Source organism: Neopelma chrysocephalum, unplaced genomic scaffold (genome assembly GCF_003984885.1).
Source record: "Neopelma chrysocephalum unplaced genomic scaffold, ASM398488v2 Primary Assembly neopelma1_97102, whole genome shotgun sequence".
NCBI lineage: Eukaryota > Metazoa > Chordata > Aves > Passeriformes > Pipridae > Neopelma > Neopelma chrysocephalum.
In genome coordinates, this window is record NW_020925744.1 from 3,016,216 (window position 1) to 3,043,059 (window position 26,844).

Genomic DNA, 26,844 nt, shown 5'->3' on the forward strand with positions numbered 1-26,844 from the left:
AGGGAGACTCCACATGTCCCCAGGCAGCCTGTTCCAGTGCTCTGCCACCCTCAGTGTGAAGGACATGTTGAGGTGGAACTTGTGTTTTAGTTTATGGCAATTGCTCCTTGTCCTGTCACTGGGCACCACTGAAAAGGGTCTGGCACCATCCTCTTGGCACCCGCCCTTGAGGTATTTATATGCACTGATGAGATCCCCTCTCGGTCTTCTCTTCTCTTGACTAAACAGACTCAGCTCCTGCAGTCTCTCCTCATAAGAGAGAGGCTTCAGACCCCTTGTCATCTTTGTGGCCTCTGCTGGAAGATGGATACTGAGGATGAACATCAGAAACACGAGCTGCATGTAACAGGAAGATACTTTCCACTATCACTGAAATATGTGTCTTTACAAGTAACAGGCAGGATAGTCTACTTCACAATCACCGAGTGGCCAGAAAGGATACCAATAAGTTAAAATAAACACTAAAGTTTCTGCAGCTTTTTTGCATTGTCTGGAACAGCATTCATTCAGCTATGGCCATTCAGGATTGTGCACCCAGGCACAGTGTTCCAGCTTCCAAAACTGTAAGTCATCTGGAGAAAATGCTGCTTTAAAAAATTCAGTCAATTAACAGTACCTGTCCTTTTTTTGTCTTCTGAGTGATGCCTGCTCAGCTGGTGCTTGTTAGTTGGGGTGAGATAAGAAAGGGTTTAATTGTGCCAAGGCAATAGATGGTAAACGACGCGCGCCCCGGGCTGTGCCCGAGATGTTACATTTATAACAATATCTGGCCAATCCCAAGTGTGTCCTCCCCATAACTTTTGGCCTGGTCCACCCCCTGGCCCACCTCCTGGAATTGGGTCGGGGGGTTTTTTGGGACCCCCTCTTCATCATCCTTCATCATCTTCAGGGTACAGAGAGCAGAGTCACCCAGTTCCTTGACTCTGTCCTGCGGTTTAGGCCAAGATACAAGCGTTCTCAAACAAGACAGGCTTGCCTTGACTAAGAGACTAAACATTTTCTACTGGAAATGGGAATAGGGTTGATATGAGGAGTATGGAATGGGGTAAGAGGCTTAAGGAATGTATAAACTAAGGGGTGCTAGGGGAGGAGGGAGAAAGGAATGTTTCTAAAATCTACTTCTATTACCTATAAAACTTATAAGGTAGAAAAATAAGAAAACCATTGGGGTTTAAGGCATCAGAGTACTGTATTGTTGTAGTCTTTCAGAACTTACAGGGGCCTTATAAAAAAGGAGAGTGACTTTTTACATAGGCACATAGTGATAGGAAAAGGGGTACAGTTTTAAACTAAAAGAGGAGAAGTTCAGATTAGATGTAAGGAAGAAATTCTTTACTGGGAAGGTGGTGAGGCATTAGAACAGGTTGCCCAGAGAAGTCGTGGATGCCCCATTCCAGGTTGGATGGGACTTTGAGCAACCTAGTCTAGTGAAAGGTGTCCCTGGCCGGGCAGGGTGGTTGGAAACAGATGATCTTTAAAGGATCTTTCCAACCCAGACCATCCTATGATCCTATGATATTCCTGTTAAAAACACTTCACATGCTGAAATGATTTTAGAGAGAGAATACTCATAAATACATTGATGAAAGATTATACTTAACTCAAAGTCCAACTGAACTTAAAAAGAGAGCCACAGAAACTAATATTAAATACTGTTAATTTCTGGGGGTATATTCCAAACACTTGTAATATTCCTCTCAGATACTAACATGAACTAATATCTCTTATATCAGTTTACATACAGTACATGTATAGTTATCTGTAAAGCATGTTCTTCTAAAAGACTATATGTCTATAAAGATGGGTTCTTTGGTGGTGGTGGTGGTTTTGGTTTGATTTTTTTAATTCCTACAGCCTAAACAGTTTGCTTTTAATGAAAGACAAGCAGGTTTGGATGAGGAGACAGCATATATTGCCATTAAGCTTGGCTCTCAAATCTTTGTGCCTAATATAATGGCTTCCCACATAGTCAATCAAAAGCACCTTGCTCCTGAAACAGTATTTTTTAATGACTAGAATCAAAGATTAATTAAATCCTACTTCATTTTCTCTAATCATCAACATTATTTTCTTCCTAAATAATACATAATGATTCTGTGATCACACTACAATCAAGCTCCAAAAATACTAATATGCGGTTTTAAAAGCCTAATCAGGGAAACCTATTAGTCTGGTCTGCCTTTTTTGGTCAAAGACTTTATTCCAGCATAACAATCTGGCTGAAAGGCAAAGTCCTGGTTATTGAGAACTTTTTTAGAGTTTTGTTTAATGTCTGCTCACATTCAAAGAACTAAATTGCCTAGACAAAAAACTGCTGAAGAGTGAAAACAACGAACAATCCAACTGGTGCTGTTTGAAGATGAACCTGGAAGCTATTCTGCAACTTCAGACCTGAACAGAGATCCAACACTATATGGACAAGCCAAAGAGCTTCTTGATAGGAATGAAGTGGTTGGATATGAAGGCAAAAATGCCTTTTAGACAGGTGAAATCTAAGCTGCAGTACTAAAGAGCCTGTGACCAAACAATTCCTCACCTTGTGGTGGTTTGAAACTCCCAAGGATCCAATTTTTAAGTTCAAGCCCCCCTCCCACAGTCTGCCCCTGTGAGAGGGTTTAGTAATGGTATGGACTTGATATCTTTTTCACTTCATGTGGAGAGTTTTCAGACAAAACACAACCATTTGTTATTGGGGGAAGTGAAAAATATTTACAAAGGTTTATTTTACTTACATCTATATATTTATATATATATATCTCTACATTGAGTTAAATTCCTCCTTTCCTTCAATAAAAGTCCAAGAAGAAAAGAGAAAAGTCTTTCTGTCACTGCACGGGCCACAGTTCCTTCATTTCAGTTTTTTGTGGCACTGGTTAGTGTCCTTCATTTTCCTAAGGCAGCAGATTTTAAATATGGCAGTCAGGATTTTGGTTCTTACTTTGTGGAAATTCCAACCCCAAGCCCGAGCCTTCGGGGGATCTCCCTGTGGATCTCCACTCCTCTTGGGGTAGAACATTGAAGGCAGCTTTCAGTTCAGTCTTACCAAAGCTCTTTTGCTCTGTCTCAGCTCGCCAGCATGATAGAAGCAACAGCAGCAGCAGCAGCAGAGGGCACGGCCACTTCCCCCGTGTTCCATCCTGGCTCAGCTCTCAGGAACAACTCCGGGTTTCTCGGCTCCTTTCTCTCTCTCTCTAGCTGCTGCTGCATTTTGGGACTCCCTAAAAGTTTGGAAGTCCACCCCTGCTCTTCAACAGGTGTCTGGGTTTTGGGAAAGTAATACAGTCTTACCCCAAACCAGCTCTGTTGAGTTTTCCTCTGTTTCGTTGCCAGCTCTCCCTCCTGCAGGAACATCTCTGCGTCCTTCAGCCGGCTTCATATTATCTTGTTGTTATTGGCTATTTTTTTGGCTTTCAGCCATCGCTGTTTCTGTTCAGGACTGCTCCGCTGCCGCTTTCAATGTTTTCTGCTGCTGCTGACAGTAAGGAAATTCTCCCACCTCTTGATTACAGGACCCGGTCTAGCTTTGACACTACACCGGGTCTCTCGTAGCCTCAGCTGGGGCTGGGGGCTCTTGGCCCCCAGAGGGGGCTCACTGGCCCCCTACTTCCTCGTGATTCAAATCATGGCTACCACCCTACTAAAAAAAACTACCTCACCACCTTCTCTTCCGTTGCTGTGGGTATGTAATTTCCGCAGGGCGCATATGAACCTTTGATTGGTCTAGTATTATCAGTGGGGCAAACCATTACTGCCTCAGAGAAAAGGTTTTTCAAACCACCACACACCTCCACACTAACAGTCTCGCTGCAGACAAAAATTCAATTTTTCTTCCTTTCAGCTTCGTGGAAAACCTCCATTTCTTTGGGAATCTTGTCTTAGCCTGATAGGGATGCAGCTCCCATTTTTCTGTCTATATGAAGGACAACTTTTCTCAAAATTTCTTTTAAACATTAACTTTGGACTAATATTTTTTTCTATTTGTGGCACAGATTATCTAAAGTGGAAATGACCTAAGTTAGTATTTAGAAAATTATTTTTTAAAAGAATAGAATGGGAAGGAAAAATACAGTGGAGGTGGGAGAATATGCTTTAATTATTCATAAAGGTAAAGAGAAGCAACAATATTTCTCTTCAATTCCCCATTTTGTGAATGTCTGTATAAAACAAATGCTTTGCACTAGATTATAAAACAGAAGTCCATGTTATAAAGCTCCACACAAGATGACAATTACACTTAACGCTTTCAGCCAAAAAAGAAAACAACTTTGAGATTTGCATAGGGAAGTTGTGCACGCAACCATGAGGCCAAATAAATTTTTAATATCCCTACAAAACAAACAAAAAAGTTTTCAGGGCATCTTGCAGCTTCTTTATGCAGCACGCAAGTATGACTTTTATGCCACCATTAACATAAGTTATAAAGACTATGAACTGATATTTAATGCTATTCCCTAAGTGTAAGAAAACATGAAATTCCTACTAGTGTTTTTCATATAGAAGGTCTCTGAGCCTATGTGCAGTTAAGAGACGAAAGACACTCCTTAAGAGGAAAAACAAACCCCTCTAGTACCTTATAGTTGGTATTGTTTATTGTAAATATAGGTTGTATAAATTACTACTACTTAAAAGCAAAACATTAATTCCTAAGGAAAAGCGTGAAGTACACACTTCCTTCCTTGAAGTGTTTTGGATAAGTAATATGCTTACATTGCCCCAAACAGCTTTAAATTCTGTATTTCTACACACTTTTACAAAACAAATAAATTCCTGTATTTAGTAAAAACAATATCTGTAAATTAAGAGTATTTTCCTGCTTCAATACAATGTCAATGGGATTTCCATTTGTTTCCTGCTTGAATTTTAAGGAAGGGTTTTTCTGATAAATGCATCTTTGTTATTTCTTAGTATTACCCCAAAAAAAGTTAAGAATTTATGTTTGCCAGACCCTCATCTATCTGAGTAAACAGAAGTTCTATTCACACACCTGTATGGCCAGTCTTCGCGAACGAAGATTTTGGGAAAGGTCTTTTACCTTTCCAGCCTGCGCAATGGATTTTTTAGGTGAGATACAGCATGCGCTGAACTGAGCCCACCCTTTAATCCTAAGGTTCATCTGCCGGGGCCAAGCGAGCTTGGACAATGGCAGTGAGGTCCTCAGGACGTAGGTTTTTGTTTAGAGTGACCTTCTCTTAGATGGATGGCCTTACGCCAGGGCTGACGAGCTCCATCTGCCCGAGGGAGTGTCCCTGACCGGGAATCGAACCCGGGCCGCGGCGGTGAGAGTGCCGCATCCTAACCACTAGACCACCAGGGCACACCTAACACCATGAAAATGCATCTAACTGAGATGTTCTGATGTGCATATAATTAATTTTATGTGTTTTGGACCTCACACCAAGTATTTTCATTTTCTTTCTTCCTAAATTTACAGACACATAAACTATACTGCAGCCACCAAAATCAATCACAACTAACTACCACAGTGATTTCAAAAATACACTTTGCCCCAGAAAACTAGGCTAGCAAAGTAAAACTGGTTTAAAAGCAGAATACTTGCATCTAATGCATACCCTTTCAGGGACACACATACCAGGTTAAATTAGTGATACTAGGTCAGCTTGCAGCAATTTCCTGTCTCACAATCCCTTCCCCAACACAAATATAAAAAGCAAAGTTTAAATCAAGATGAGATCCACGGAGAGGTCTGCCACTATTCAGTGTTTAAGGCCATAAGAACAGCCTCTGTGCCAGAGATGAGATCTCCAAATTCCCCTAAAGCGTAAATAACGAAGCCAGGGCCAACCTCCCTTTTCCCATCACACAAAGAGGGATGAATTCCCAGCTGTGTAGTGGCACAGCTTCAGCAGGACCAGAGAAGGTGGCCACATGCTGGTGACCTGCCAGCTCCAGCCTGTCTGGCCAGGAGACATGGGGTGTTTTGAACTACCTTGCAGCGAGGACAGAAAGATACCTTCACAACCAAGTGCCCTAATGATTTGTTAGGGAGCAGAATAGCATCCTAATACTCCACTGATTATTTTTTTTTCCCTTTGCAAAAAAAGAAAAAGCAATAATTTATCTCCAGGAAAGGGTTCCTGTTCAGGCCTCCCTCCCAAGCAACTGAAGTGTGAGACCTTCATGGGGGACAGGTTTCTACCACTGAACATCCTTTCCATGGACCATTTGCCCCTCAAGCAGATGCAGTGTCTGAAACATAGCTATGCAGTTTCATCCAGCATTTAACATCTTTGCACTCTGAGACAAGGAGGAGACATACAGACCTACATTTTAAAAATTTACTTTTAAAACGATAAAACTTTTAAAACACATTCTATTTTCACAGAAATATTATAGACTATACAGACAGTTTTTGCTGCCTCTTGTTCTCTGATACCTGAATGTACCTGGGAATCAGATCAAGAAATTCATGCATAGTAAAGATGTCTAGCATGCAACCACTGCCTGCTTTTTCAAAGCTTTCATTTTGCTTTCCAACCAGTCTCCTTCGTCTGTGTTTCGCCCCTCAGTTACAATATCTCTGCTCCCTCCACAGCTGTTCTCTCTCTCCACTCTGGCAACTCTCCCTCCACAACCCACTCTACCACAATTTTTAAATGGCTGTACCAATGGCTCTTATCTTTGTTCCCCTTCCTGTGGAAACTAAAATTTTGGGAAACTTTATGCCTCCAAACAGCAGCAAAGGAATCTGGTTTTGTCTAGTGTGCAATTCTTCCTTCGCTCTGCCTACTAGGAGCAGCTGGACTGAGCAGCTCACCTACTTGCAGACTTCTACCCCAGTCCTCTTGCAGAATCAACATATGTAAAAATAGTTACAAAGTTTTCTAACGTAATCTTTAAATTGCACATAGACAAATACCCCAATGATATGTAAACTTTACTGACCAATTTTAAATCTTAATAGTTTCACGATTACTATAAAAAGAGGGAGGATACATGTCGCTCTTTACTTTCATCTCATCTGTTCAAATGTTCAAATGTATGTTCAGAAAACAAAGGGCTTAGCTAAAGCATACATTTTATGAATTATGTTTAGCTTGCTTAACGTTGAAGGAATTCACTACCAGCTTTCCACAGCATGGAACAACGTTCCCACCAGTCTCTCTGTTACAAATTAATGAAAAGCTGACTGCTCATTCTGTGCTGAAAGGCATCTACCATGCATCACAAATTTCATTCATGGGCACTGAGGAGCAGATCAGGGTACAACCTTCTCCAAACAGTCCAAAGGAAGTTCTCCACATTTATTGCAGCAAGATGATATCTTGAGCCTTCGACACAATTAATTCTCACGTACTCTCCTCTTTCTCTCATTACCAGACTTCTCCAAAAGCATCACATGTTCAGAAAAAAACTGACAGGCTCTCTGATCCTCTTTAAAGCACAGTATGCAGGACAATCACATGTATTTTTAACAGCCACACTCCACCGCTGCAATGTCACGTTGAGTTTGAAGAAAAGAACAAGAATCAAGTATTTGCAAATTGCATCAAAAAGACTCAGCAGTGATCTTTCCATTAAAAGCCCTGCTCTAAACAAAACCTATGAAGCATTTTAGCTGTGTATTTTGGAACAATGCCTAGAAACAAGACTACAAAGATCCCCCCACCCAAACCACTGCTGACTGGTATTTATCAACACAAAGCAAGTATAAAATTGTGAATATGAAATCACTTGGCTACACAAAAAAACCCTGCAAACTCTAGAGCAACAACAAAAATGTTATATATTCTAAGTAAATTTTAAAAGTGCTAAGTAGTGCTTTAATTCAACTCCTCATGCTTATGTCAGTGTGAATAACTTTAAGTTATTACTGAATGACTGAATTCTGAAACACAAAAAAATATTTATATACTGTTTTAGTACTACAATGAATTTGATCTATTGGGCCTTGTCAGTCAGAATTTTCTGTTTCTAAAGAAAAGGAACATTTTACAATTTAAAATGAGAAGAGCCAATGGATTGTAATAATCTAACAAACACAGTGTGAATTATTAGATAATAGTACAAGTTATTTATTTTTAAAAAACATGTTTTAGCTCATCATTTATGATCACGGGGTTAGAAAGCATTAGCCTACCTAAACCAAACCTATGGTTTGTTTTTTACCTCTGTAACTCAAAACAACATTGACAAATGTGCAGAGAAAAGACCAATAAAACATTTCCCCTTAATTTTAAGTTTAGTATTTCAGAGAAGGCCACGTATTTGTCCCACTTTTTGCCTGCCAATCTGGTCTATTCTGCTCTCTGGCAGTCTTTCCCCAAAGTTCTTCAAGGTAAGAAGCTCCAAGACAACAGTTGAAGATGATTACATGGTCAGTACAATAGAGTTGCAGACAAGCACATACATAGTATCTTTCATGCAGCCTAGCACACAGTAAGGACAGATGAGTCATCCATCCAATCCTTTTCACTACTAAGGCTCCTAATACAATATATGAAGAAATCAGTCAAAACAAAGAAAGCTATTTCATCAAGTTTTGGAGGAGTGAAGTCTGAATTATTTTAGTTAAAATTTATTATGTTTGTGTGCTAATGGAAAACTTGCATCTGAAATAAACCCTTATATGGTAAAGAATTTCTCAGCTATGGAAAACTAATTAAAGCAAGCAGATCCATGAGCTCTGCTATTAATGAAGCTTACTCTTGTCAGATTTGTGCTTCACAGTTGATCAAGATTTCTGACAGGATTTTTATAGTCCCTCCTTCAACTGGCCCCCTATTTTTGAAAATAAGAGGTACTTCAATAGCTTCTCCCACCATCCACCACCTCACGCTCAACCCACATTCAGCACCACTGCAATGTCCAGCCCTTCCCACTACACCCAGCTCCCTAATCCTCCGTACTGCATAGTGCTAATACACAAACCAAACCTGCCACAACATACACCCAAAACAGTCCTTTTCACCATTGTATGCCAAATATACTCTCACTCCTTTGTGCAAGCCATAAAGGTGTAGCAGAGCTAAACCCCCAGCTTATGCCATAACAGGGCATTTGATAAACAAGCACATATGGCTTGGTGATGGGCAATGAGAGAGACAAAATGGGACAGCCAGAGCACTTGGAGAGAATCCACTTACAGGTTCAGCAGACTGGGTCACAGTTTAGATCCAATACATGATCAGGTAAACGTATGTTTTTCTTTGGAATGAAAAGCATTTGGGTTTTTTTTAATTCTAAAGTCATTTTGCACCTATTTACCTGAAAGTTGTCTAACTGAATTTGTTTCTCAGTCTCAACAGCTGTTTGTCAATATGCTTTTTGAACAAAGTAAGATGCTATAATAAGATTGCCTTCATTATTCTGAAATTTTTACATAAAAATAAAAGAAGAAACCATAAAAAACCCCACAGCTATTACAAGTGTTTTTAGCAAACAAAAATGCCTTTGAAAATATTTTTTATTAAATAACAGTAGGCACCATTAATGACTATGTACACAAAGGGAGGAACTTCAGTATTATACTACTTTGGAAATCATTGTAATTTTCAAACTACAATCTGGTTCCTCCTTAATTAATACATGTAATTTAACCCATAATTCACAGAACCATTAACAATAACTTAAGAAATCTTAACTCAGTTTTAGTGATAGTAAAGTAGAAAAAAATCAGTGTGTTGCCCACCAAGTAGATGGTGGTGCTTTCGCAGTGTTGTAAGATTGACTCTTGCATCACAACACTGTCAAACTTTCCAAGACCAAAGTAACTGGAAGTCTTCAGCAAAGAAGAAAAATCACCAAGGAGAAGAATGCAGAGGCTGGAAGAATGACTGATGTGTGGAAAAGTCAACAAGAAACCATTTCTCAGAACAAAAACTAGTGGGCAGGTTACTGCCCACTCGTTTTTCCTCATTTGTTACAAATCTATAATAAATGAGGGGACCCCTGGTGGCCTAGTGGTTAGCATGCAGGACTCTCACCGCTGCGACCCAGGTTCGATTCCCAGTCCCCCAGGCAGATGGAGCTCGTTAGCCCTGTGAGGCCATCCATCTATGAGAAGGTCATTCTAAACAAACCTACGTCCTGAGGACCTCACTGCCATTGTCCAAGCTTGCTTGGCCCCGGCAGATGAACCTTAGGATTAAAGGGTGGGCTCAGTTCAGCGCATGCTGTGTCTCACCTAAAAAATCCATTGCGCAGGCTGGAAAGGTAAAAGACCTTTCCCAAAATCTTCGTTTGCGAAGACTGGCCATTATTATTATTATTATTATAATAAATGAGGAAATGCTTTTTCTTCACAATGTATACCTGAATTATGGAATCATTGCAGCAAGACACTGAACACACACAAATGGACACAAAAAAGCCCCCTAAATTCTTGAATGACAGACCCACTGATGGTTATTTAAAACACAAATGCCTGGGTTCAACCTTTAGCTAAGGAGGTCCCTAAACCATCTAATTAAGGGACCTACCCATGGGAAAGAATTACTACATATACTTCAGGCATTTCTTACATTTTTCTCCCCAAGCATCTTTACTAACTGCCTTTGGAAAGAGTATGGAACTAAATGGACACTTGGCCTGACCAGAACACAGCTAGTCATCTGTTCTCATGAAATAAAGGCAGACATGCCAAATACCAGATGAAGGCAGACAAAGATGAAGGCAGACAAAGCAACAGGAACAAAATATATGCAGACATTAGACTCTTAATTCTCTCCCACTTCACAAACAGCATTAATCACTACTCCTGCAAGCAGCATGGTATAAGACACAACAGATTTAGACAGAGTTATGTGTAATTATTGTGAGAAATAAAAATTACAAATAAAAAAATTAATTTTCTTCTCCAATATGTGTGATTTTATTTGCTGCTGGGAAACAAGCCATGATCCACAGCCAACTCTCTAACAGGAAAACAAATTAGGTATACCCAGTATTCTACAAAGCAGTTAAATGTTGGTCCACTTTTAGAAAGCTTTTTCTAATTCAGTGGAAAACAAGAGGGGACTGGTGGACTCTGTACCTGAGAAATGCCCAACACAGTACAGAGATCCCAGTATAAGCAGTAAGAAGTCATTTAGGCCAAGATTTCTGTTCCTTTCACATTTAAAATGTTGCTTTCAAACTAATTACCTATTAAATTTCCATCAGGATCAACAGTCCCTTCAGATTTATCCAGAAATCTGTAAATCAGCCAATCAAGTGCAGGAATGTGGTGACTTTGGGGGTGTTTTAGGGATTTGTTTGGGTTTCTTTAGTGGTATGGTTATTTATTGTATAAGAGATACTGCAGGAAGAATCAGGTGTGGAGGAACTTTTCAAAACTTCTTCTAAAAATGAGGGTGATATTAAATCTGATGTCTCTTCTCTGAGGAAAACAACAAATCCATCAAGATATAATTTTGTCATCACCTATTCATAATGAAATAGGATTTTGCTCTTTTGGACAGAGCTTGCTGCCCAGATTCTATTCACTGCTATGCTCAATAGCCACCAGAAATTACAATAGCACTTCAGCCTGGAAACCTAGTGTGACTCAGATGCCTATGGCTGCCAACTGAGATTCTCTCATCTCCACTTACACGACATGTGAGAACCTGTCCCTTCTATTAAACTAAATGAAATAAGTTATTGAGAAAATGTAGAGGGATAAACCACATAATAGACACAGGGTATTAGGCAGCTGCCACAGAAACTAGCATATCTAATATTTTTCTATTATCCACCCAAAGTCATACTACTATTTTTTTTTCTGCCCTCCTCTAGTGGAAGACAATATCTCCTATAAAGCTTTTCACTTTTCATAAGATGTTTCCCACGAATCTTGGTTTTTCCCTGTGAGACTAAAGGAAGTCAATTCCTTCATAATCTTTTTGAAGGTTATAGTATCAAAGTGCTTTATAGCAGCTGCCATAGAGAGTCCTCTACCTGAGACCTCAGCAGTGCTAAACAGAAAATAACAGCTATGTCCTCTTACATGTGACATTCCGTAATTATACATCTCAGATGTATAAACAAATGTATTTGTCCTTCAACTAACTATAAACCCCAGATTTTCACTAGCTAGACTACTTTAGGTTTTTATTCCTCTTCCAACAAGTATGCAAAACATCACAAGTTGGAAGTTCAACTCATTGTGTTTGGATTGTCTCTCCAAATTGCTAAAACAACTGCTTTTCAATCATCCTTTTTGCCATGTGAGACCCATTTAAATTTTCCAGTTGAGGTACAGGACCCTGTGTAGAGAATTTAGAGGTAGAGATAACTTGCTTTAGTTAGTTACCCATCATGACTCCTTATAAGCAACCAGTGGATCCACAGGGTCTGCAGACTACAGCTTGATAATCATTTACTACATTTTTTGTACTCCACTAGCCAAGTACCTAATAAAAATACAGAACAAAACCAGAACATACACTGGACCCCTCTGAAATGCCTTCTCAGTTGTCAATAAACCATTAAGGTCAGTTGAAGAGCTTTCCTCAACCACTTGTGTGTTCACTTTACAACAATTTCATGCGGAGTTCCCCACCATTTTCTATGAGTGATGTGCGAGACAGACAAGAATATCACACCCAGTCACTGCAGGAAAAAATTAACAAAGTCAAGATACCTCATCCATTTGCTGCACATTTTTTTATCTACTAGGTTATCTACTAGCTGTACTGCCAAGCAAGGAAATTAAAATTGCCTGACACAGTTGGCACTTGATAAATCTATACGGCTTGCTTATCAATTTTATTATTCCAGAGGTGCTTATAAAGCAACTGTTTAATAACTTGTTAAAAAAATGTGAGGGGATTAAGGTTTCATTGACCAGCTTGTAATTCCTTTCCTCCTTCAGGTTTTATTGATTAGCTTACAATTTCCTTCATTTTCTCCAGCACCTTTAGAATATATATATATAAAAAGGGAAAGAAGTAGGGAGTGTAGGTTTACATTTGCCCTTCCCCAGTCTTCTGAAGTCTCCTCCTGCTCTCCCAAAGACTCTCCGAAGATTCAGACTAAAGTACCTGACAAATAGAAGAATGATAATGCTGAGTTTTCAGTTTAGCAATCGTCCAGTTTTTACCTGAGCATAGTAAGCTATTAAAATCAGTGAAAGCAAAAGGTAAGGAGATGACATGGAAGCTAAAATAGGAGAGAGGGGAAAGTAATGAGAAGTGCAGTCTACTAAGAGTGACTCCTGACCATCTAGATTAAAAAAAAACAAAAACAAAACAACCCCCTCACACACACACAAAAAAAAACCCACAAAAAAACTCCAACAACAAACCAAAACAGACAAACAAACAAATAAACAACACTAGTTTGAACCACTGATAGGCCCTCAGGCAGCAAATGTTTGTGGTTGGCTGGGGTTTTTTTTCTTTAAATAAAGATAGTAAATAAATAGTCTAAGCCACCAACCTTATTGATTAGCTTCAACAGCCTATTCAGGAGCAATAAAACAGACTGGTTCAACAGAAGTTTAACAAAACACTTCTGTACAACTTAGCAAAGCCCTCTGGCCTAATTTGGTAGGTGGAGGTCTACTGAGGTATTGCTTTCAGCTGCACTGCTGGTAAAGTCCAGGAAGCTGGTGTCTCCATTGCTCTGGTTCAAGGTGCTCCTTATTGCTACAGTAGGAGGCTATGGTGTGAATGGAAATCCGTGGCTGGCTCCCAATTGCAGTCTGCACCGTCACTTTCCTATCAAGTTTTCCCAAAATGTAAATGCCTAAAAAGGCCTGTAGTTAAGAAATTCTCCATAATATTGGGAGGAAGCTCGCCCTGTCACGGACAGAAAAGACACAAGCCATTCTGACAGCCTGTCAGGACATGGGGAATGCAGGAGGAATAGCAAGAAGGCAATCTTTTTCTCTGTACCTGCCTTGAAGTAAATGGAAATGTCAGGTTACCTAGAAGGTAGGCTGACTGGATTCAGCACATGGAGAAGACATGACTCCACTAATATGTGTTGTTACACACTGATCAGTTAAAGCGGCCTGCTGGTACTGCCAGAAAAAACATTATCATATAGGCACTAGTTTAAATAATTTAACTATAAAAGGTTACACTAATCCAGGCACATCAAAAAGTGCTTCTCTCTCTCTCTCCTTTTTTTAATAAAAAAAATTTTAAAAAAGGAAGTTTTTGAAAGAAAAATAAAACCAAGAGCAAGAGACACCAATCAAAAAAGTGGGTCCTCAGTTAACACATATAATTTCTGGCATTTATGCACTTCAGTTCCATTCTACATCAATGCTAGCTGCCATGACAGATGCTGGATTAGGTTAACACACATATGGTAGCTCCAAATCTACTTGTAGCGAGAAAGTATAATAGTAGAATGACTCCTTTTACCAGTATCCAATTCATCAGTAAAATAACCATATTTATATTTTTAGCTTGATCAGCTTGGGGCCTGTGATATCAATTGTGCAGAGTAACTGCTCAATTTCAATTTGCTATGTTCAGTGTATACATGGGACTTGAGCAAGTACAAGGCCTCACACCTTCTGTATTTGGCAATACAGTGATGTGTCTCATCAGACAGTAGATGAATAGAGCACTTAAAAGACTTATCCAAAATCCATTTAGAAGAACTGAAATGAATATTAACATGCTATAGAGAACCACAATAACATAGATGGATGAAGGAGGACTCATTTCTTAACTCTTACTCCTTACAAATGTCCACATTTCATTAATTAAATTCAGAACTGAAATATTGGTTGTTTTGGGGATTTTTTGTCAGTGGTAACTATTTATACCTTATAATTCAGTCTTAAAAAAGACTTGGCTGAAATCAACTCTGTCTTTAGCATGACATCTGACTCATCCAGAAACACAGCTGGCAAGGATTCTTGATCGACACTGGCAATCATCAATTTAGGTAAGCAGCAATCCTTCCTTTGGGATGTGGATCAAAATTTTACTGAATATTGGACTTCAAATACACTGTGCTGAATTGAACTAATTCTTTTCGATTTATAAAGTTAGGTATTAGCAGAAAGAAATCAATTTTCACAGAACATGGCAGTTGAAGGAACTGGATTGGACAGTCTCATAGTTTAAGAAAAAGAAAGGCACTGGCTGACTCTGACTGACCCTTGTTCAAGAGGGAACACTGACACACTGCTGTGCCTCCATGTAATGGATATACATCACACTGCCTCATCCGCTTTCTTCAACTATTGTGTATGGAATAACACAGAGATGAGCTGTAACACACCCATCTAAAATACTGCATGAGGAAAGGCAAGACAGATATTTAGCTAAATTAATAGTTGTCTTTCTAGTATTTTAAAAATATGCACTTACTATTCACATGACAACAAAAAATTCTGTAAAAGAAAAGTGATGCTTTCACCCACAGCCCGTTCCATGTTTTCCCCTTCTACAATAGATAGTTCTTCATCATGTATTTCTTTGTACAGGGCTTAAACGAGGACTTTGTTTAAACAGATTCTTCCATCTGTTTATAGCTCCCAGTTTAAACAATTAAAGTGGTGCATACTTCACTAACGGATCGCCTTTGCAGACCTTAACAATTCACAAACTTGCAGAGAAACATCATAGAAGCAAAAATGCCAGTGTTTGAATTAAACAACAGTAAACTGAAGAGCAAGCATCAGCATTTAGCTTTACATCATAACAGTGACCCCAGTGAATTCAGTTGTACTTTTCCAATAGATGTCTCAAAACCAGTAATAATTCCGTCTCTTTTTTTAATGCTAGGATCATTTACTTCAAAAAAAAACGCATTTACCTGAGCTGAATAGAAATGGAATGTTTTTAATAAGATTTTGCCAGGTAAACCATTTTTAGAAACATAAAATATATTTATTACCCAATTAACATATATTTATGCTACACATTAAGACATGCCCACATAATTAAAAAACTAATTAACATGTTTCTAATGACATATTAATTCACATCATGTCTTTCTGAATTGGATACCTTCCCCTCCCAACATCTCAACCAATTCAATCTCGTTTATCTCTATACTTTTCAGGATTCCATGTCTTTGTACTGGTTTTCTATGTGACTACACTAACTTGTTTTATCTAAGGCAAAGAAAAATATTCACTACATATGTATGTATATATGTTATCTCCCCAGAAAAATAAACTAAAAGCTGATAGCTCCCATTTAGAAAAACAACCCATTTGCCTTCAAAAAGAAGAAAGGAATTTACTTTTGATGATTTCACAATATAGCCTGGCACCATACATTTAATCTGTTGTTTTTCTTTTTTCTATTTATGTTCTTCTTCCCTCTTGAAGGACTAGGGCAAGCTCTATTATGAATGGATTCAGAAACTACAAGTCAGCCAAAAGTCACAGATCTCTCAGGATAGACATGTCCATCTGTCATTTCACAGCAGGAGAACAATAGCAGTTTTAATATAGACACAACAAGCTCACACAGTCCTTGCACAGCCAAACAGAAAATCTGCCGTAGCTGATAGCTAGCTGCCTTTGAAACTCCAGACAGATGTTCCTGTGTAACACCAGGATCAATTGCCGCTTTCTTTATTTTCTGTTTCTGTATTTTCAAATTCCTCGGGCTTTTTTTACAGCCACCATAATACAGTCAGTATACTCCTTGTAATCTCTACAGAGCTTTGGGAAAATCAGATTTCAGAAGACAGAACCAAAGATATAGAAGCATGCAGTACACTATTCTTTAATCTGAAATTTTAAAAGTAGGTTATCCATAAAGCTTGAAAAAGACTGTGATTGTATTTGTATAATGATTTTCTAGAGCTTTGCTCAACAGCTTTCAATTATCTTCTCCATGGATCTGTTTAACAGCATATTGCATTGCTTTTCTACTGTTGAAAAAATCCACTTTGATTTTTTAAATTATTTATTTCATATTTGTAGATCTTGAAAACAAAAGTTATAGACAGAAAAGGAATCATTTGTAAAACATACTAATTTAATCTTTAAGAGGCGAGGCAGAAAAAATTGACATACCATTGTTTGCAGTTTAAGTAAGAGAAAGTGTTACTGATAACGCTCAACCATTTACACGTCTAAAAATAATCTTACTAGGCCCATCTGCTAAACTTCTGTTCCAGTAGTATATGGTGGGGTTTTTTCCCAATGAGTCTCATTGGGTTTTGATTACAGCAAATTTGCAACACTGGCTCCTTTACAGTTCTTACATTTTCCAGAAGTAAACAAATGGCTCATTTTAAACAACAGAATAGTGCCTATGTCCTACTGTGAGTGCTACACTTGAATTCCAGAGTTTCATTTCAAAATTTATCTGTGTCTTTCAAATGTTTCTGGAAATTTTATAGGCACTGAATGTAAAGTTCTCCTTACCAAAATCAATACCCTTTTTTAAACTATAAAGCAAACTCTTTTTCTTATAACTTTTCACAAAGATGCAGTTCAGTCCCACCTAACTGGCAAGGGCAACTAAGCATGCATCAGCTCTCAGTCCTTTAAAGTTTGCTGGATAGAAACAGTACCTAAAACTTAAATAAAGTTATCTTAAATATCAAGACAGATTATGTATGTCACAGCAGGGGAAAAAAAGGCAAGGACAACTCTTTTAGAGGGGCTTTGTTCTAGCTTAGTTTTTGGATGGCAGGGGTTGTTTGTTTTCTCATGTGTATTGAAGCTTGGAATAGCCTGAAGCCATGAAGAACACAAATTAAGCAAGAGTAAGAGTGCAGCTGGAAAACTGAATTCCTCACCATTAAGCAATGTAACAAGAGTTAAACCTGCCACAAAGGAAAATTAAGTGTGAAATACCTGCTTTTCACTTGCATCCAGATCTATTAATATGGTTGGTCATTTTCCTTGTATATCACCACTTTTTCTGAAGTTGTTATACTACATTACCCTTGTATTTTCCAGTAAGTAGTGCTTTCCTAAATAACAGATTATTTTAAACACATAGCAATTCATTTCTCATTCTGCAAAATAGGCTATATTCTATGTAGTAGGAATTCAAACTCTAAAGTGTCAATTTCCATTTCTTAGCAAGATTAGCTAAGCTGACGTAGTTGATCCTGTAAAGAAAATAAAATTTCTGGTAAACATTAAAGTTTTCTTTCTTTTTTTTCCTTACATCAAGGTCCACAGATCCATTAGAATGGGACATGTGCTTCCAGGAAGCAGATCAGAGTCAGGAAGATTCTGCTTCTCCAGGAAACAGAGCAGAGTGTTCCAATGTGGACATACAGTACACTGTAGTGGAACATTCCTCTCCTTCATCTGCTCTTTTCACCTCTGCTTTTCTCATTCTCCTGTGCTCCCTCAGATATTTGATATACTGGTAACATCTGCAATAAATAAGGACCAATACCAAAAAATAAAAGCACACAGTATTTAACTAGCACTTGACAGACAACTAGATCCTTACTTGAATTGTACAACTATTCAGGGTTGAAAATTCCTAAAGGACTAAATATTAAAATGAAGGAGAAACAATTTTGAAATAAATACAGAAGAGTTAATGGCCATGACAGTTATAGGGAATGGTTTCATGATACAGAAACAATTCTTTTTCCTAAGAAAGTTCTTAAATTCTCTTAAATAAAATCTCCCAGTGCAGACTCAGTAAACAGCAGACTCAAGATACAGCAAGACATTTTAATACAGTGTTGGGAGAAATGAAGACACAATCTGTAAACTGCAGGGATGAAATAAAATTTGTACCTTAAAGAACCATTTAATGCTAGGATCCTTGCAGAGAATACTTCTCTGACGTGTTAATATCATCAATATAATACCATCATACTTTTGCCCAAACTTTCACAAAAAGCCATTAAGGTTATACTTCACATGTTTAACATGGTATTTAACTGCTGGATTTTACATACACCAGTACAACACTTGTTGACATCTTTCTGAAGCCTAGCTCAGCAATGTACCACATCATCAAAACACTCCTTTTAATTTCACACAAACCCAGATGAAAGCCTGCTATTCACCAGGAAACTTCCTCTGCCAAGGTGCATTTGCAAAGCTTGCTAGTTTTGTTAAACAAACCAAAGAGCCAGCAGTTCTCCAGACAGAAATGTATAAAAACAGTGTCAGGGCCACTCTCAGTCCTACCTTTTTTTCCATTATGGGTGATCACTGAAATTACAAGTAAAATTAAAAAAGCCCATCCAAATGCATCCTTAAAAACAAACCAAAAAAAACGCCAAAAAACCCTAGCAGGTCCCACTGTGTCCTCACATACTGGCTGGCAAAATGGGACCTTTACTGCTAGTTTCCAGATGTAAAGAGACTGATCACAAACCCACTGGAAGGACTCATGAACTGCTACGTATTTCCTCCGAGCTGTGAGAGCCTGCCAGCACGGTCACATGAGCGCTGGTCCATCTTCCTTCATGTAAAACACTAGAAGTCCATGGACAGTTCACAAAGCAACGGGAAACTCTTATTTGCCTGGAACAGGGGAATCGTTCTGCAGGTCAGGCATAACAACAGCTTTCATAACAAATATAGATGTACTCACCAGCACATGCTGGCTATTCATGCAGGCAGGAGCAGTGCGACACCTCAGGGAGTGGCACATAAATGGAGCAGACCCTCAAATGCCCTTCGCCTCAGCCAAATCAGGAAGATCCCTTCAAACAGAAATTGCTCTTTACTGCAAAAAGATGTAGAAGTGGATGATCCTCACAGCAGATGAGGACATAGAAAGGAGACATCCAGAACCACCAGATAAGTAACTCAACCACTGTAACTCAACCAGCCTGCCTCTGCAAGACAGCAAATACTTTGATAGGTATCAGGAGCAGCTAGGCTTTGTTTCTGTGATATCACTTAAATCCTCACTGCTGACAACTGTGTCTTCCATTTATGTTTTTTTGGGCATAGCCTTGTACCTGGAAAAACTCAGCATGGCCAGTGCCACGTCTCCCAGTCACTCCTCAATCCAGAGTACTACGTACAGAGGGCACAGCACCATGTCTCTCTTCATTGCATAAAGCACTACTTTGATTTCCAGGAACAGACCGGTTTATTTTATTCTTTCCAAAACTAACATACTGCTACTGTAATCCTGGAAAAAGAGATACCCAGGGGAGAATCAAACAGTAACAACAGAAGTTGTGAAAACAAAATGGCTTCCTTCCTTGTGAAACACAACCACTGAGGAGAGTAATGGGGGAATGCTTTGAACAGGAATCTCTGCATTAAGAATTTATTTAGATGTGTCAGACAGACAGTGCCCTGCTGTGCTTGTCCACAATTATCTGGAAGTAGAAGTAAAATGGGGAGAAGATTGCAAAGCTTTGATCTGAAACAGAGCAAGGCCAGTTCCGTGGTATCATTCATGTCATGGCCTTACAGGCAGCCAAGCCTGAAATCTGTTCCTAAAACTCTCATATATTTTATAGTCTCTTGTATTCACTGATCTCCTTTGATCAAAATGATGAGTTGCTCCTTTTGCACACAAAATGAAAGCAACTCTTAGAAGAAAGAGGCCTGCCTGTAATCGCAACACTGCAGCTTCGGGAACAGCCAAACAGTTTGAATTTTTTTTGCCGCCTGAAGAGAAACATGGCAGAGGGTTTCCCCTCCTGCCCTCCCTTCCCTCTGCCTTGCACAGGGCCACTCAGTCCCATCTCCATCCCACCGTTACATGAGTGCACGACAGGCCACCCTAACAAGACACTGCATTTAAAAGCCTGGGTACTTTTTCTCTTGAGTTAGTTTGGGAGAGGGGAAGAGCAGGGCTCATCAGAAGAAGAGCCAACTTATGCCCCCCTTCAGTTCTGCGGGATTTAGACATTGGGTTGCTCCCAAGACTGCCCTCTTTGAGAACCATTGGAAAGGTTGCTCATCTATGAGATCTTAGAACACCTTTAATTTGCCTCATCTGTAATATTTTGTTTATATCATTTGACCAGAGTCAGGCCCACACACTTTTTTTTTCTGATTACTCCAGACATCTCTGCTTTCTATTAGGACTGCAGTACTGCACAAATACTCAGCCTTGGTAATTGCTCACGCTAAAACTTTCTTCAGTCATGGCAGAAGATAAACAGATTTAGGAGAGACCTACCTAACAATGGTATTAGCTTGTTGGTTTGTTTTAACTGATTGAAGGATACAATTGTTTAACATAAACAAAACCATTTCCTTATTAACACAAAGATGGTTAAGTTTGTAGCCCACTATTTCATTAAAATAAAACATCTGTAAATTAAGTAATAGGGCATGCTAGCATTGTGTGTCCTAAGTATTTTTACATAGATATATTCGCAGTATTTTGTGGGGTAACCTACAAATGGATGTATTTAACAAATGTGTGCATAAAATTATCCAACTTCAGGGTCAAATGCACATTTCACAGTTCAGTTAGAAAATACAACTCTTCCACAGAATAATATGCCTAGTGCCTGACAGCTACCTTCATTTGTTTGAGAAAACTAATTTTAAAGTATAACATAATAACTGCTAATGATATACTGACCTACCTTTTAAAGGATACTTAATGTTACAACAAAACACAAACCTTCAGCTTTTACTTCCACTATGCAAGCATTCAGGATCTCCTAGAATACTACTTGTATTTTAAACAGTGGTTTAGAATTACAAGGTTAATTAAAGAACAGGAATTTATATGTCTTAAACTTATCTTTCAGTTAACAAACTAATTTATCTGACCATATCTGAACACACATTTGATCACTTGAAGTGTGCACCAAGTGACACAGCACTTCCTTCCTGTGATTTTTAAATATAGAGAGACAGTGATCTTAAAAAAATCTGCCCTATCACCATTGTTTTGAACATCAGGAGAAGGTCTTCAATGGTCAATTGACCAAAAAAGAAAACAAAAAAATTATTTGCCTCATACCATCTGAATACGCCTACTTGAAAGAGAGTGCTAAAATAATGTCAGGATAAACTTGATACCCAAATTTCATTACTCGCAACAGTGAATACTCTCTGAAACTAAATCGTCTCCTGATAAAAACATCAAGTGCTGGACATTACAAAAAAGCAATGTTTATCTTTCTAGTGGTAACAAGGTAAATTGTGAACGTCCTGTTACAATCTAGATAAAGAAATCTTTTTTCAGATAAGATTTCATTTGCATCCTTCTTTTGTAGTAAGAGAACTGGCAAGCTCATATCTTAAGATGATGGAGATCTTAGGGGAAAAAAACCAACAACTCAAATTAACAAAAAACCCCACCCTTTAATACAGAATTTTCAAGCTTTCAAGAACAGCGTCTAGTTATCACAAATTTAGCACAAGTTGGTAATAGAGATCCTATAGTTCTTCTGCTAGACGCAATAAAAGACACAAAGATTCCTGTGATTCTGAGAGTAGCAAAAATGTATGAAGTTAACTGCACGGAAAAACAGGTATATTAATAAAACCAGTGTAAGTAGGATAACCAGTGTAAGTTGCTTTCAGTCCAGCAGCGTACATGCCATGAACAAAGCACAGGTCACAGCTCATCAAGGAATAGGTCAGTGGCTCTTTGTTGACCACATCAAGCTTCCTGAAACCTGTCCGCACTGGATCCTTTTGGAAATGAAGGGATGTTTTAGTTCACTTGGAAGGCATTTTAGTTCACTTGAAGGCATTCTTCAGTTATATTCCTTTAATTTGATCAATACCCCAAATAAAAGGGAAAAAAAACACTCAAGAAAAATCCATTCTGTATGTGTTTAGCAAAGCCCTACTTCTTTGCTCCTACCCAGCCCCAGCAAGACCTACCTTCCCAGGAAAATGTTTTTTTTTCTTTCTTTCTAGATACAACCAGCCTCCTTACAAAATTTAAAAAAAAAAAAGTAACCTGATCCTTTCCTTCTAGCTTTCCTCTCTATGTCAAACTCCTATTACAGGTGTTGCAGATGCAATCTGACAGGCCCATACTTTTAATTAATCCTCATGTGGCCATACTACATACAGTGAAGTTCAGTTCTCAATGAATACAGGAAAATTCAAAACAGTCTTCAAGATACTTCAAATTTTAAACCCATCCACAGAAGACCTGCCTTTAAATCAAATTAATGCACTTCCAAGACACATGTATTTCTCTGTGTGTGCATCTGGGATCTGTATCTCTAGTAAGCAAAGGTTCACGGACATTTACTGCAACAGTAACTTTGGAGTATTTTCAATGTTTTGCAAAGGAAAAAAAAACCACACAAAACACCCCACAATGCTTCTCTGACAACATTAAATTATATTCCACTGTATTTCAGAAAAAAAATTCTGTTAAATCCAAGAGTTCAGTCAATAAATATTAGCCCCTTACATCAAATGTAGCTTATAAATGATTAAGCGTTAAAAATCCCACCCCACTCCAGTGGGTCAGATAAAATCTGCTGCTTCTTAATTGGCAAAATATTTAACCAGTCTGAATAACCAAAGAGAAGTTAACCCCTTCATTCCATGTGTTTAAACTTTAACATTTACAGCGTGCAGAAAGTATAAGCCAGTTACTTTAAAAAATCCTATTTGCAGCTCACTTGCTTTGATGTGGAAATAAACACAATAGCCACTAGCAAATGGCAACATTTACACACAAACTAACTTTTTTAATATTTACTTTAATTATAACTAGGAACCTAGTGGTCTGCTATTTCTGACTCTTTATGATCCAAGAAACTAATTTAAACCAATTTTCTCAAATAAAGTCTTTACAATCTTACCTAGCAAGAAAAAAATCTGTGAAAAATTCACCTGGTCAAACATCTGAACTCAACTGCTGGACAAATATCATTTTTCGAAGAAACGGAAAGCAGAGCTTTTTCTTACATTCCTTCAGAAGAGGAACATCAATTTTAGAAAGCAAGACTTAAAAATAAAAAAAATCTATTTCTGTCAAGCTCTCTGAAAAAACTAACATATATTAGCAGAGCTCCAAGTAAAGATTTTTAAGCAAGCACCAAAAGCAAAACATTAGCTGAATTTTACCTTTAATCCTAGCATGTTAAAGAAAACCAAGGCTATTTCCTTTGATCTTTAATAAAAACCAGTCAGGTATAGCAAGCCACTGGAGCCACTGGTTTTCAGCTCCTTGGAAATAATCAAGCCTTGACTATGAGAATGTATCAAAGTAATAAAAAAAGGACACATCACATGATATACTTCCAAAATATACTAGCCAACAGCAGTTAAGTCCGTTTTTCTGATGATACTGTGAGTGACATTTTCAATAGAGTTGACAGTTAGGTTTGCAAAGTTAACATCAAGTTGCTCATGCTGATACCTAAAACTAGAATTGGGAGGAAAGTTTGTTTCTGAAATACACATCTAATGAGACAATGGTGCAGCAGCTAGCCTGCCAGCCTGCTCCACGGCACTGACAGCTCAGCAGGCAGCTCTTTGTTGGGCTGGAGAGCTTCTTTCACCGGTGCCAAAACGTGGGTGCTTTTCACAAGCATTTTTTTCTGTATCAGAAGCCTAACACCAGCCATCATCAGCAGTCACAGGTAACAACACGAAATTCTGATTAAATCATGAGATGGATGTGATGCTTCACATTCCCCAGACCCGCTGGACATATTATGTTTTTTATATTTTTAAGAAGTCACCTAAAACCAGTCATTCTCCTATGCATAGGGGTGAGAAATGGTAACTTCCCACTCCCAATTGCAGGTAACACCTAAAAAGTCTCACAAAATGGGGTTCTTTCAACCATTTTTTCCTTCCTCCTTGCTTTCTTACTCTCAAAATGAGTGGGTCAGCTTTATTAAGATGGGAGAATACCCCAACTCCTCTCCTTCTGACAATTCTGTGACCTGAGATGGTGAGGACACAGCACTCGGAGGTGGTAACTGCCTCTGGGTCCCCCAGCCTGCAAAAAGATGTGAATACAGGTCCATCCATTTTCAGTGCAAGCACCCAAACTGGCAGACCAAGGGAAGTTATGGTACTACATCTTTAACCAATATGCTGTAGGACTATGGGGCAGGCACAGATCTTTTACCTACACATCCTCAGGAGAGGATCCCCTGTTGGCAGAGATGACAAGCACCCACCAGCCAGGCACTTTCACTCCAAATGTAGGCAGGCAACAAGCAGCAACTGTTTCCATGGGCTAATTCTGCAACCTTCACCATTCCCTTGGAGATCTCTGGTTCTCTCTACTGACTCTACAAACATTGCATGCTCTAAGATCAAGTAACATGAATCAGGTGGCAAATTTTTCAGCGCTACATGGGATTCAAACATGGAGTTGCTTTGAAGCTGCACCCAGCAGTTTTACGACTTAATATACTTGTATATCAATTTCTGGCAGAATTTGAAAGCAAGACATTCTGAAAATAAATTTATGGAAGAAAAATGAGTCAAGAGAAGGATTCAAGGAAAGATTCAGTTTCCTTTTACATGCATGACTCATTTTAATTATCATCCTGCAGACATATCAGTTAATTGCTAGAAAGAATGGAATATTCCTTCTTTTCTCCTTATTACTCCTTTTCTCATTAGGTAAAAGCCATTGCACACTCACACTGAAAAATCATAACATGAACTGAAAACAGTTCAGCTTTATATTTCTAGCATTTTAACTTAATTTTGCATTTTTACCCCATTTTTGAACTATAATTTTTGGAAAATAATAGTAAGTCTACATGGTTAAGGCATGGGTTTTGAGGGTTTTTTGACATGTGAAATGGGTTACATCAGCTAATAAAGCACTGCAGTATCTATTTTTAAACTAAATATCCAGATGTGTCTCTAGAAGTTTATGTTCAAATCAGTGAATTATGAGGGCTTTATTTCACAGCATAACTCAGTACACAGGATTTTCTTCAAAGCACTCATCAGATCAAGGTTTGGTTTTATTTTACTATACCACAAATGATCTCAAACTAAACTAATTTGTCTGGGAAGGGCAAAAAAGGACAAAAATTTTACTTACTTTTTTGATTTGTGTGATTTATTTTTGTGTGTGCGTGAAACAGCAGAAGTCATGGCTGGGCTTAAAGCAAGGGCTTAAAATTCAAATAGAGCTGTGGTGACATGGCAAGTGCTCAGCTAATGAGATCATGCCAAAACTACCACCTATCATTGACATACAATAGAATGACAATGACAAAAGCTCAAAAAAAGTTATATTTCTTTCAGTCTGAAGGAGTTGTGTATTGCAGCTGGGAGGACATCTTTTTGTTTCTAAAGAAATCAAATACCTATGTAGCATTTCAGTCTGGAAATATGACATTGAAGGTATAAATAATGCAATCCTCCAGCTGCCATGATTTATTATCGAAGAGTAATATACCTATAGAAATCATTTGGATTTATGGAGATTCTCAATTACATTCAGCTCTTCAAGAATTAATTATTTCACACAGGAGATGTCTCCAAAAAAGTGTTCAGGCTTGTGATGGGGAAAAAACCCTAGGCCACCAGTTGTTGTCAAGGTTAAGCACTAGCAGGGTCCATCTGGCCAGCTAAATGTGTCAATAAGAGCATTGATAGATAGGTGACTGCACTGCAGGAGGGACTATCCCACAACAAGCTAACCAGGGTAGAAAACACAGCCAGGTAGAAAGCACAGATGATCCTGACTGACATGACAACAGTGCTGTAGGTCAACCAAGTTCAGCAGCATTTTTTTTTTTAATCAGGACAAGTTCCCAAAGAGTAAGCCCTTGAGGGACTTCAGTGTTCACAAGTACTGTATGGTGTACAGATGAGCTAAGAATTTGACACATAAAAACCACTGGTTTATGTTCCCTATGCAAATACACACAGCTAGAAACATAGCGTGGCCAGCAGGTTGAGGGAGGTGATTCTACTCCATTCTCATGATACCCCACATGGAATACTGCATCCAGCTATGGGGTTCCTCACAGGATAGGACAGGAAGGACATCAACCTGTTGGAACGGTATTGACGGAGAGGTATAGACAAGGTGCATTGAATCAATATGATTA

General features: G+C 38.5%; 1 protein-coding gene across 2 annotated transcripts in view; it reads right to left on the reverse strand.

Annotated features, from left to right (window-relative positions):
* LHFPL2 (LHFPL tetraspan subfamily member 2) overlaps positions 1 to 26,844 on the reverse strand; it is a 124,459-nt gene that overhangs the window by 76,425 nt on the left and 21,190 nt on the right. The window contains exon 1 of one of the 2 annotated variants that reach the window (XM_027671390.1): positions 4,481 to 4,528. The exons of the other annotated variant lie outside the window; for it this stretch is intronic. The gene's annotated coding sequence lies outside the window, so the exon portion shown is untranslated. Of the gene's footprint in view, positions 1 to 4,480; positions 4,529 to 26,844 lie in introns of those variants that run through there. 2 annotated transcript variants of the gene reach the window in all.